Here is an 11,493-nt window from a genome sequence, read left to right as displayed (position 1 = left end):
TCCTCTGGTGCAATACAAATCTGATTATACCCTGAATAACCATCCAGAAGACAAAAATACTCATGACCCGCCAACCTGTCAAGCATCTGATCAATAAATGGAAGAGGGAAGTGATCCTTCCTTGTGGCTTTGTTCAATTTTCTATAATCCATGCATACTCTCCATCCTGTAACTGTTCGAGTGGGGATGAGCTCATTCTTTTCATTTGCGACCACAGTGATACCTCCTTTCTTAGGTACACATTGTACGGGGCTCACCCACGAGTTGTCAGAAATAGGATAAATGATGCCTGCATCCAGCCATTTTAGAATTTCTTTCTTCACCACCTCCTTCATGATGGGATTCAGTCTTCGCTGCTGTTCCACAGTTGGCTTACTACCTTCCTCTAGCAGAATTTTATGCATACAATATGAAGGACTTATCCCCTTGATGTCTGTTATGGTCCATCCAATAGCCGATTTGAATTCTCTCAAAATCCTTAAGAGCTTGTCTTCCTCACTACCTGAAAGGTCAGATGAAATAATAACAGGTAACGTAGATGAATCACCTAAAAAAGCATACCTCAAGTGTTCAAGTAATGGCTTGAGCTCCAAGGTAGGTGCTTCATCTATTGATGGTTTGAGCTTTCCTTCAGCATTCTTGAGGTCAGAAGTACCAAGAGATTCAAACGGCATGTCCAGCTTTCGCTTCCAGGGAGAAGCGTTCAAATATTGTAATTGCTCGTTGCCATCTTCATCATCGCTGTCAAAATCCCCCACTAAGGCCTTTTCCAATGCATCAGACATTAGCATGCGATCGAGTTCCGAATTAACCGCAGAATCAATCACATCCACTTTTAAGCACTCCTCATCTTCTGTAGGGAATTTCATTGCCTTGAATATGTTGAATGTCACATCCTGATCTTGTACCCGCATAGTAAGTTCACCTTTTTGCACATCTATCAAGGTACGACCAGTAGCCAAGAAAGGCCTTCCCAAGATTATGGGAATCTTCTATCTTCCTCAAAATCCAGAATAACAAAATCTGCAGGAAAGAAGAGCTTATCCACCTTGACGAGCACATCCTCCACTATGCCCCTTGGGTAAGTAATGGAACGATCAGCCAATTGTAGAGACATGTATGTAGGTTTTGGATCAGGCAGATCCAGCTTTTTAAAGATCGACAACGGCATCAGATTAATGCTTGCTCCCAAATCACAAAGGCACTTGTCAAAAGTCAGATTGCCAATGGTGCAAGGAATAGTGAAGCTTCCTGGATCTTTCAGTTTTGGTGGTAACTTTTACTGCAGAACAGCGCTGCATTCTTCCGTGAGAGCAACGGTTTCAAGGTCATCCAGTTTCACCTTCCTTGAAAGAATAGTCTTCATAAACTTCGCATAACTAGGCATTTGCTCCAGAGCCTCAGCGAAAGGTATATTGATGTGAAGTTTCTTGAACACCTCCAGAAACTTCCCGAACTGTCTATCCAGCTTTTGTTACTGTAATCTCTTAGGAAAAGGTGGTGGAGGATAGAGCTGTTTCTCCCCTGTATTAGCCTCGGGAAGAGTGTGTTCAACAGTAGTCTTCCTTGGTTCCGCCACTTTCTCCTTTTGCTTAGATTCTTCATCTCTAATTTCAACTTCTCCTTCTTTTGCCTTTTCAGCATCAGCAACTTTTCCAGACCTTAAGGTAATAGCCTTGACTTGCTCTTTAGCTTCCTTCCTGCCTGGTACTTCCGTGTCACTGGGAAGAGTGCCAGGTTGACGATTGAGCACTGCATTGGTTAATTGACCGATTTGATTTTCCAAGGTCTTGATAGAAACCGCCTGACTCTTGCATAACAGCTTAAGTTCCTCAAAATCAGCACTAGTAGGTGCAGCTGTACTTCCCTGTTGAGGATATGATTGCCTTGTAGCATACTGCTGTGGTTGCTGGAATCCAGGTGGGTTAAACTGTTTACTCACTCCTTGCTGATATGGTGGCTGAATAGCATTCTGATTATTCCCCTAGCTGAAATTTGGATGATTTCTGTTGTTAGGATGATAGGTCGCTGGCACAGGCTGCTGTTGTCGCTGATAATTATTCACATACTGAACAGATTCGTTGACAAAAGAACACTGATCCGTAGCATGAGAACCTGCACAAAGCTCACAAACCATAGCTATTTGATTAGCTCCATATGTAGCCGGAGAATCAACCTTCATTGATAGCGCTTGGAGCTGGGCTGCAATAGCGGTGGCTGCATCAACTTCCAGAATACCTGCTACCTTGCCTGACGTCATCCTCTGAGTTGGGTTTTGATGCTCATTTGCAGCCATCGTCTCTATAAGATTATACGCCTCAGTATAGCTTTTAGCCTATAAGGCGCCTCCAGCTGCTGCATCGAGCATGGGCCGAGATTGGGCCCCCAAACCATTATAGAAACCCGTGATCACCATCCAATCCGGCATTCCATGATGTGGACATTTTCTCAACATTTCCTTGTAGCGTTCCCAAGCCTCGCACATAGATTCTGTAGGTTGCTGCGCAAACTGAGTAAGAGCACTCCTCATAGCAGCAGTCTTTGCCATCGGATAAAACTTCACCAGAAACTTTTGCGCAAGATCTTGCCACGTAGTGATGGACCCAGCTGGTTCAGAATGTAACCAGTCTTTAGCCTTGTCCCTCAGTGAGAATGGGAAAAGCCTCAACTTGATAGCCTCATCAGTCACGCCATTATACTTAAAAGTGCTGCAGATCTCGACAAAATTCCTTATGTGCATTTTGGGGTCTTCAGTTGCCGCTCCTCCAAAAGAAACAGAATTCTGCACCATTTGAATAGTGCCCGGCTTGATTTCAAAGGTGTTAGCTTGAATAGCCGGATGAAGGATGCTTGACTGAATGTCATCAATTTTAGGCCGAGAAAAATCCATAAGAGCTGGATCAGCTTGAACAATACGATCTCCCATGTTTACTGGTTCTTTCCGCTCAGTTCCTGAATCCGAATCCTCAAAATCTAACTTCTCCGGAATATCAAGAACTTCGCCTGTCTCCTCAGCTGTATCTAAAGTCCTTTTGCGAGCACGAGAACGAGTTTGCATAAACGCTTGCTAAAGTACCTGAAACACAACCGGAAATAATAATTAACTACTACGTCCTAATCACTGAGTCCTAATGACCAATGATGGTAAGTACATAAACTAAACAAATACGCCGAGTCCCCGGCAGCGGCGCCAAAAACTTGTTAGGGCGAAAACACGCGCTAATATTCACGCAAGTATACGCGTTCGCAAGTAATATAGAATACTTTCTAGTTCGTTCCCACAGAGACTCAGACTAAATTATTGTCTAATTAAACTCACTCACCAATGTATGATTACTTCTCAATGTTAAGACACTAACACTTAAAATTGTTGATTAAATATTAACTACAATTAACTACTTAATTAATCACTTACTTAACACTTCAAATTATCAATAATAAAACACTCATGAGATCACAACTTCATTATTACTTCCTTCAATAGTCATTGTTATTACCTTTAGCATGTGACAGTGATGATATTAATCGAATAACACGAAACTGATAAAAGCCAACTTTCATTGTACTAATACCATTCTACCAAACATCCACAATTAAGATAGAAGTTGAATAGTCGTCAATTATGTTGAGTTCCTATATGTCTACAGAAATTGACAACACAATGATTTAAGCACAAGTTATTCCTTTTGATTACATAGGGCAAATAAAACTGTTAGAGTTACCCACTAATCATGCACAACGTACATGAACCTATGCTAGCATGGCAAGTTCTAAATCTCAAGATCCACCGTCGCTTCACAAGAGATTAATACCCTATCTTATATGTTCGCGACGCACATAAGACGAATACGCACAACCAATACTAGATATCATACAATCATCACACCCTAAAGTATTAAACAATTAACTAAAGAATTCCATAGTAAATCCGTTGCAACCCCATGATCACGATTAGCCCATAATAGCACTTATCGTCATCATGGGTTCATATGAAATCATGATAAACAAACACAAGAAAATAATAACTAAACTAATTATATTAAAACAGAGTACGTCACAAGAGTAAATAAGTTCAAAGTAAGAAAACTAGCATCCAACGTTACAACGAAACAAGAATCTCAAGAAAATATGTTTCCTCTTCGTTGCGGTGTGCTAAATCGGTCTTCTTCCTTATCTCCTTCGCTCCTTGCGTAAAAACACGATCTTCTTCAATCCACACTTGTGAAAACGTCTCAAATCTACTTATATAATAGTCCCATAAAACTCAGATTACATAGAAGTGGAAACCAAACAGAAGTAGAAGTCCTGAAATAATATATTTTTTCCCCGACCCTGCGCGGCCGCTCAGCATAGCTGAGCGGGCGCTCAGCTAACTGCGTGGCCGCTCAGCAATACTGAGCGGGCGCTCAGACCTCTACTGGAAAAAAATCTGATTTTGCTCCGTTTCTTCGCCGTAATCTGCCCGTTTCTTTCCTCTCGCAATGGTGAACACATGCCAAGGCTTATTCTTGATGATTCCTCCCCCGAAATGCAACTATTACCCTGAAATGCATAAACACTAGAAAAACGCATCAAATACACAAAATACTTGATTTCAAGACACCAATTTAAGTCATTTTAAGACGTTCTAAGTGGTATAAAATGCCACTTATCAACCACACACATGTTTGCGCACCACCGTTACTCAAGACCATCCTAATTTGACATCTCATGATATTCTTGAACTAGTTAAGGATCAAATCGTAGTCGATCTCATGGTTAAGGAAAAAGTGTTGATGGCCACGGTGAAAAGTATTTTTGGTTACCAACCCGGAAGAAAGAAAATTAGAGATGCGAAAAAGCTAGCAATGGATGAAGAACATGGATCTTGGGAAAGATCATATGAAGACCTCCCTTTTTTGATGGAAGCGTTGCAATGTTTTAATGTGGGAACCAAGATTGATTGGGTTTTTAAGGAGGATGAGATGGAAGATCGTGGGAGCTTATAGGTATTCTATCTTTTTATACTAGTATCAGATATATTTTTAAATAATTTTCCATATTTATGTAATGTTTTGTAGTTAACGAGTATATTATGTCTTTATTTGGAGCAGGTTGTGACATTCAAGAGACTCTTTTGGGCTTTCAAACCATGCATTGATGGATTTGAGCATTGTATGTCTGTCATACATATAGACGGGACTCACCTATACGGTCCATATCCGGGTGTACTATTGAGTGTTGTGGCAGTGGATGGGTTTAGTCATATTCTTCCACTTGCATTTGCTATTGTCGAATCCGAGAATGTTTCTAGTTGGGGGTGGTTCATGGATAGATTGAGAAGGTTTGTGGCAGGTAGGAGACATGGGATTTGTGTCATTTCTAATAGACATGCTGGTATTATTGCTGCTATACAACAGATAGGATGGTGCGAGCCCCTTGACCATCATAGGTTTTGCATTAGACATTTGGCTGCAAATTTTTGTACTACACATAGGAGAAATGGCTTGAAAAATAGGTTAGTTGAGTTGGCTTCTCAGGTGCAAGAGAAGAAGTTTGAATTTTTATAGGAACAATTATTGATTGTGGAGCCTAGGACGGCAGAATGGTTTGAGGATAAACCATTAAGTAAATGGTCTTTAGCATATGATGGAGGGAAACGTTATGGCATGATGACCACCAACCATGCGGAAAGTTGGAACAACGCGATCCTTGATGCTAGAAAACTCCCGATTAGTTCATTGGTTAGAGCACTATTTTTGAAGACGGTTGAGTATTTTGATGAAAGACATTTGGAAATTGCAACCGATTTATCTAAAGGTCGATTGTTTACTAATCATGCAAGCAATGGGTTGAGTCAGTCCATTGTGCGTGCTAGGGGTCATAGTGTTAAAGTTTATGATCGAAATTCTTTGTTATTTGAAGTAGTCACTAGAAAAGTTGACCAAAAGGGGGGGGGAATATACATACCGTTAGGATTCCCGAGTACTTGTGTTCTTGTGGGAAATGGCAAACGTATCATATTCCTTGTTCTCATGTTATAGCATGTTGCGCGCATTTGAAATTGAGTCATGAATCATTGGTTGACGAAATCTATAGGTTAGAGAATGTATCGATGGTTTATAATGGTGTTTTCGAACCCATTCTGAGCAAAGGAGATTCTCATTGGCCGACGGGTATTAACTTTCCAACCGTGATCCATGATAAAGATGTTGAGAAAAAGAAGGAAGAAGGAAGTCGACAAGATATCTAATATTAGACTGGGACGTAAGACAGGGCATCTGGGCATCTGAAATCTCAATTCATTGGGCCTTTCGATACAATCAAATAGAATGCCCCAATCTACCCAATAAGGCGGATACTTCAGATCAATATAAATGGGCTGGTCTATAATGATAGAACTGCATTGCTGATATTGACCCCAAAAAAATACATGTCTTATTTTTTTTTTAATAATCCATAAAGGAATGATTGGTTCAGAAAAAAGAGCCAAATTTTACAGATCATTTTGATAATAAAAAGTTTGATATGTTTTACCGAGAAAGTCTACGGTTCCCCTCCCTTTTTCCACTCCGTATAAATGTTTGGTACATTAAGCTGCGATTTAATAAAAATGCGATGGATTTTCAAGCACCTAAGGGAAAAAAATGAGTTGTTTTAGTGATTTGTTTAAGAATAATGTTGCCTAAAAAAATCTATTGAATTTGAATATTTTTATTAATTATTTTAATGTATTCGTGTGTTATGTTATTGTCAATTTAATTATATGGTTTAATTCCTAAGAAATGAGTTGTTTTATAATGTTTTGATGTATTTTAGTAAAAAATTAAAATAATTCCAGTAGGTGGTGAAAAGAATAGAGGCTTCTGAAGTTTAGCAGGCAAAACGGAACTTTAAATAACGTTTAGCCTCAAACGGCACATCGTGTTCCGTTTTGTGTCTAAAAAATTCAATAAAAACGTTTCTTCAAGCCCCGTTTTATATTTTTATTATTTTTTTTAAAAAAAGAAAAACTTTTATAATCGATCGTTTAAAGGTTTTTTCAAACCGCGTTTAACTTTTTAATATAAAAGAAAACGATTTTTTAACCTCCGTTTTAGTCTAAGTATTCCAATTATGTTTTCTCTTTTATTTTATTAATATCATCAGCATAACGGTGTATTAAGTTCCGTTTAACGTATTAATAATTTTTTTGAAAAAACACAAAACGGTGGATGATACCACGTTTTACATCCTTTCCTGTAATCCTGGCAGTTCACGAAGTTCTGTTTTACTTTTTAAAAAAAAAAAATCAAAACGGCAGACGAACTTCTGTTATGAAGTGACAGATAGGGCCTTATTTTTCAGAGATGACAATTTGGACCATTTTTTTACCTTAAAGTGACATATAAGAGCATCTCCAATAGGGGTTGTCAATGAGGTTGCCAAGCTTATGTGGCATGGTACCCTTGGTTGTCTACCCATTGGAGTTGGGATGTTGCCAAAAGGTTGCCTACCAGCAACCCTTTGGCAACTTCCTAAATTAGCAAAAAGTCATAAAAAACATCTAAAGTGTATATTACTCAACCCACGTTTATATTGAACTAAATATAAAATTAATATAGAGGGACCACATAAGCAACCTTTAAAGTTGCTTAACTGTTGGAGTAAAATTTTAATAAATGTTACCAAGAGTGACATGGATGTGAGAGACAATTAAAAAATAATATATTTAATGATTTGTCATGGTTTGACAACTTTGTTAGCAACCTCTATTGGAGATGCCCTAAGAGTATCTCCAATAGGGGTTGCCAAATCTTATGTGGCATGACACCCTTGGTTTCCAACCTATTGGAGTTGTATGGTTGCCAAAAGGTTGCCTACCAAGGTTGCCAAAACTTGGCAACTTCCTAAAATGGTTAAAATACATATACAAATGCAAAAAGTTTATATCAATAATGACTTTTTTAGTTTATGAGTCATTTACAATTTAATTTAAGGGACCACATATGCAACAATTAAAAGTTACTAACTATTGAGTAGAATATTGCCAAGTTGATATAAAATTGAGTGAAAATAAAATATTAATATATATGATAATTTGGTAAAGTTGGTAATTAGTTTGGCAACCCCTTATTGGAGATGCTCTAAGGCCACCACCCTACTATAACTGCCCAATTAAGTATAATTTAATCATAAAGTAAATATTTGTAACTCACAGATATTAATGTGATCCAATCACTATTATTATGATATACAAATATTGATTTAATTCTTTTATTTTATTTGACAAATTTAAGTCAAATATAACATTTATTAATTTTAATTAAAAAAATAAAAACATATCACACTTGACTTTATTTGTCAAATATACTATTTGTGACTCTCACTTTCCCAGAATTTATAATTCCTTAATATATTCTCATTATACTTTAAATAACATTCCACGTAGAATGACTCATAATTTTTCGAGTCAAATTAAAATAGCATTACACGTTTGATGTCTTACCAAATTCTTGTAGTGACTATTAGTTTTAATCAGTCACCTTCGAAATTAACATTGTAACAATTAAAATATTCAAGCACGTCTGCCTAGTGATTCATTTATGCAACTTACTTGTCAAGTACTTGACCATGATTCTTTCTACAGCCTCTTTCTAGTTTCAGTCAAAAATTATTTTCACAATTTATTAACAATACTTAATAAATATGTTAAGTCAAATCAATTGATTACAAAAATTATCGAGATTTCGACCACTTGCACATATCACACATTTAGTATTTTCCTCTTATGTATTAATCATTTTTTTCATAATTCGTAGTGGGACTGACGTTGGCCTGTGATTCTGCATCTTATGACGATCAAACATTTAATTCAAATACTTTTTCTATTCCAAACTCAACATTCCAATATATTCAGTCTCTTAATCTGAATTTTCCGAACAGATAAAATTTCATAGAAATAAATGATTTTCAAAATAAACCCCCAATTTTCAAAGTGTAGACGCAATCTTCATCACAAACTTTTCAAATAAGTTTCCAATTTTTTGAAATATAGATACAATTGTCTAATTCAATAAACTTTCCAAACAAATTTTCACTTCTTCTAAAAGTGTAGACAAAATCGTCAAATTCTTTTTTGACATATAAATTTGCAACTAGGCAAGTTTTAAATTCAAAAATTGACTTATTAGTCTTATATTTTATTTCCAAAATTCACTAACAAACTCGTGAATTTTTTATCTTTAAAAAGAACAAACAACTCCCACATTTATTTATATTCCCAAAAATCAATTTCAACTTTTATTGATTTCATCCATAAATATCTTACATGGGTTACTTAACGGTTAGCAATAACGGAAAATCAGTTAAGGGATGATCATTATAAGGGCGTAGAAATCCGAGGGATGCATGATACATAAAATTAAAGTTCGTGACCCAATCGCATTAAGCTGAAACCAAAGAGATTTAAAGTTAAATTAACTCTTTATCTAATTATATATATAATAATAATTTTATTCGGTTCAGTTTGTATTCGTTTGTATAACCTTCATTTATCAAGATTATACTGTACCAAGTGAATTTATTTTGTATTTGATGAACCCTAATTTGTATATTTCTTAATTTGGATAGAGATATAACTCAAACCCTTATAATACAATATATAATATAATATTATAATATTAGAGTATCTCCAAGAGACTCATCATCTCTACTCCAAATATAATATATAATATTGACTACTAGTGAGTTAATGTGTGTTATTCTCGAACAATACTATTTATATGAACTCTTAATTAATTTTTTAATATTAAATGGAAGTTGAATTCATAGAGGATAAAAGATAGTGGAGAGAGAAAGAGATTGTTTTCATGAATATATATACTACTCCCTCCGTCCCTCCCAATTGTTATTGTTTCTGAGAGAGTGTCCGACACGCATTTTAAGATGAATAAAAAGTATAGTTTCATAACTTTTTTTAAAAATTTTCTTTTTCTGAATAAAAATAGAATGTTTAAACTTTTATTCAGGAAAATAAAATTTTTAAAAAGGTTAAAGAACTATACTTTTTCTTCATCTTAAAATGCGTGCCGGACACTCTCCCAGAAACGATAACAATTGGGAGGGACGGAGGGAGTATTGTTTAAGAGTGGAAAATAAGCTCTTAAAAGTGAGAAGAGAGAAAAGTCTCTTAGTGAATTTAAGAGTCAGTAAGAGTCTCTTGGAGCAAAAAAAAATCATCTCACTCCTCAAATTCCAAGTTAAGAGACAAGTTAAGAGGCTGTTGGAGAGAGTTCTGAGTTCATTCTCTAAATTTAATATAAAATATTGGATCCTAGTAACTTAATATATCAATAACTATTCTCACCTCCAACAACATTTTCTATATTCATTCCTTACATAATATTTTATCATTAAAATGTATCATTATTACAAAAGAGATTTTTTCAAATAGATATTATAAAATAAAAGTTAGAAGATGAGAGAGATTAGTTAAAGATAATGAATTGGAAGAAGATTTTAGTGGATCTTAGAGCAACTCCCATGGAGTCCCAGCATGTTCCTCAAAAATATTATTATAAAAATGGATCATGGTATTTTAGGATATTTTATTGCAGTTCAACTCCAACAACATTTCTTATAAGTGTATCATATTAATATTTTCTTATTATATTAAACTCTAGTATGCATTTGAAATGAAGAAGGAGAGATAAATGAATTTTTTATTATTAAAAATAAGATGAGAAATCACTAGTGGTTCCTTATAAATAAGGCGTAAGAGAAGGATGCTAACTTTTTAAGTAATCACTACAGAGCTCAAATTTCTGCAACATTTCTTAAATTTTAGTTTAAGATCACATATAGCTAATCTGTTGGAGTTGCTCTTAGTGATTTAAGAATCACTAGGGAGTTGCATTTTTCCTCATATTCCTTACATTGTACTTTAATACTCCAAATAATTAAGTTGTCGTAGTTGCTCTAATGCAACAATAATAATCATTATGTATGTGCTACTCCAGAGTCCATACTTTCCGTTGGTGCTATTTTGGACCGTTGACTCTATTTTTATGCTCTTTTGATTTTTATCTCAAATATTCGCATATTGCTATAATTTAGAACCAAAAGGTGATTTTTTGTGCTAAAATAACACCAAGTCTCCCTAAGGGCAAAGACAATGGTGTTGTAAAAATAGGTGCACCTATTGCTATAATTTAGAACCAAAAGCTGATTTTTGGTGTTAAAATAACACCAAGTCTCCAATGGTTGTATCTATATTTAAATAAATTGTTTCAAATTTAACTAACTTTTCTATTTATGTGTATAAAAAATGTTCACTTTTACTTATTTATTTTTTTCCTCTCTTTTTGTAACTTTTTTGTAATATGACAAATATAACACAGTGCTATATTTTGTGCTATATTTAGCACAAACTATAAAACCGTGTTATTTTAGAACGGTGATTACACCACCATTAGATTGTCAAAATTCACGTTTTGTGATTACATGCTATTGCACCGGAAAAAAGAAAATCTA

At 35.4% G+C, this 11,493-nt stretch overlaps 1 non-coding gene across 1 annotated transcript; it reads left to right on the top strand.

The window, feature by feature from the left end:
• The first annotated feature begins 2,426 nt into the window (after positions 1 to 2,426).
• Positions 2,427 to 2,533, top strand: LOC141694193 (small nucleolar RNA R71). Its single transcript, XR_012563518.1, has one exon. It is a non-coding gene; the product is annotated as a small nucleolar RNA R71 (small nucleolar RNA).
• Positions 2,534 to 11,493: the final 8,960 nt, after the last annotated feature.

This window comes from Apium graveolens, chromosome 10 (assembly GCF_009905375.1).
Source record: "Apium graveolens cultivar Ventura chromosome 10, ASM990537v1, whole genome shotgun sequence".
Classification (NCBI taxonomy): Eukaryota; Viridiplantae; Streptophyta; class Magnoliopsida; order Apiales; family Apiaceae; genus Apium; species Apium graveolens.
This window is presented reverse-complemented; position numbering and strand designations above follow the sequence as displayed.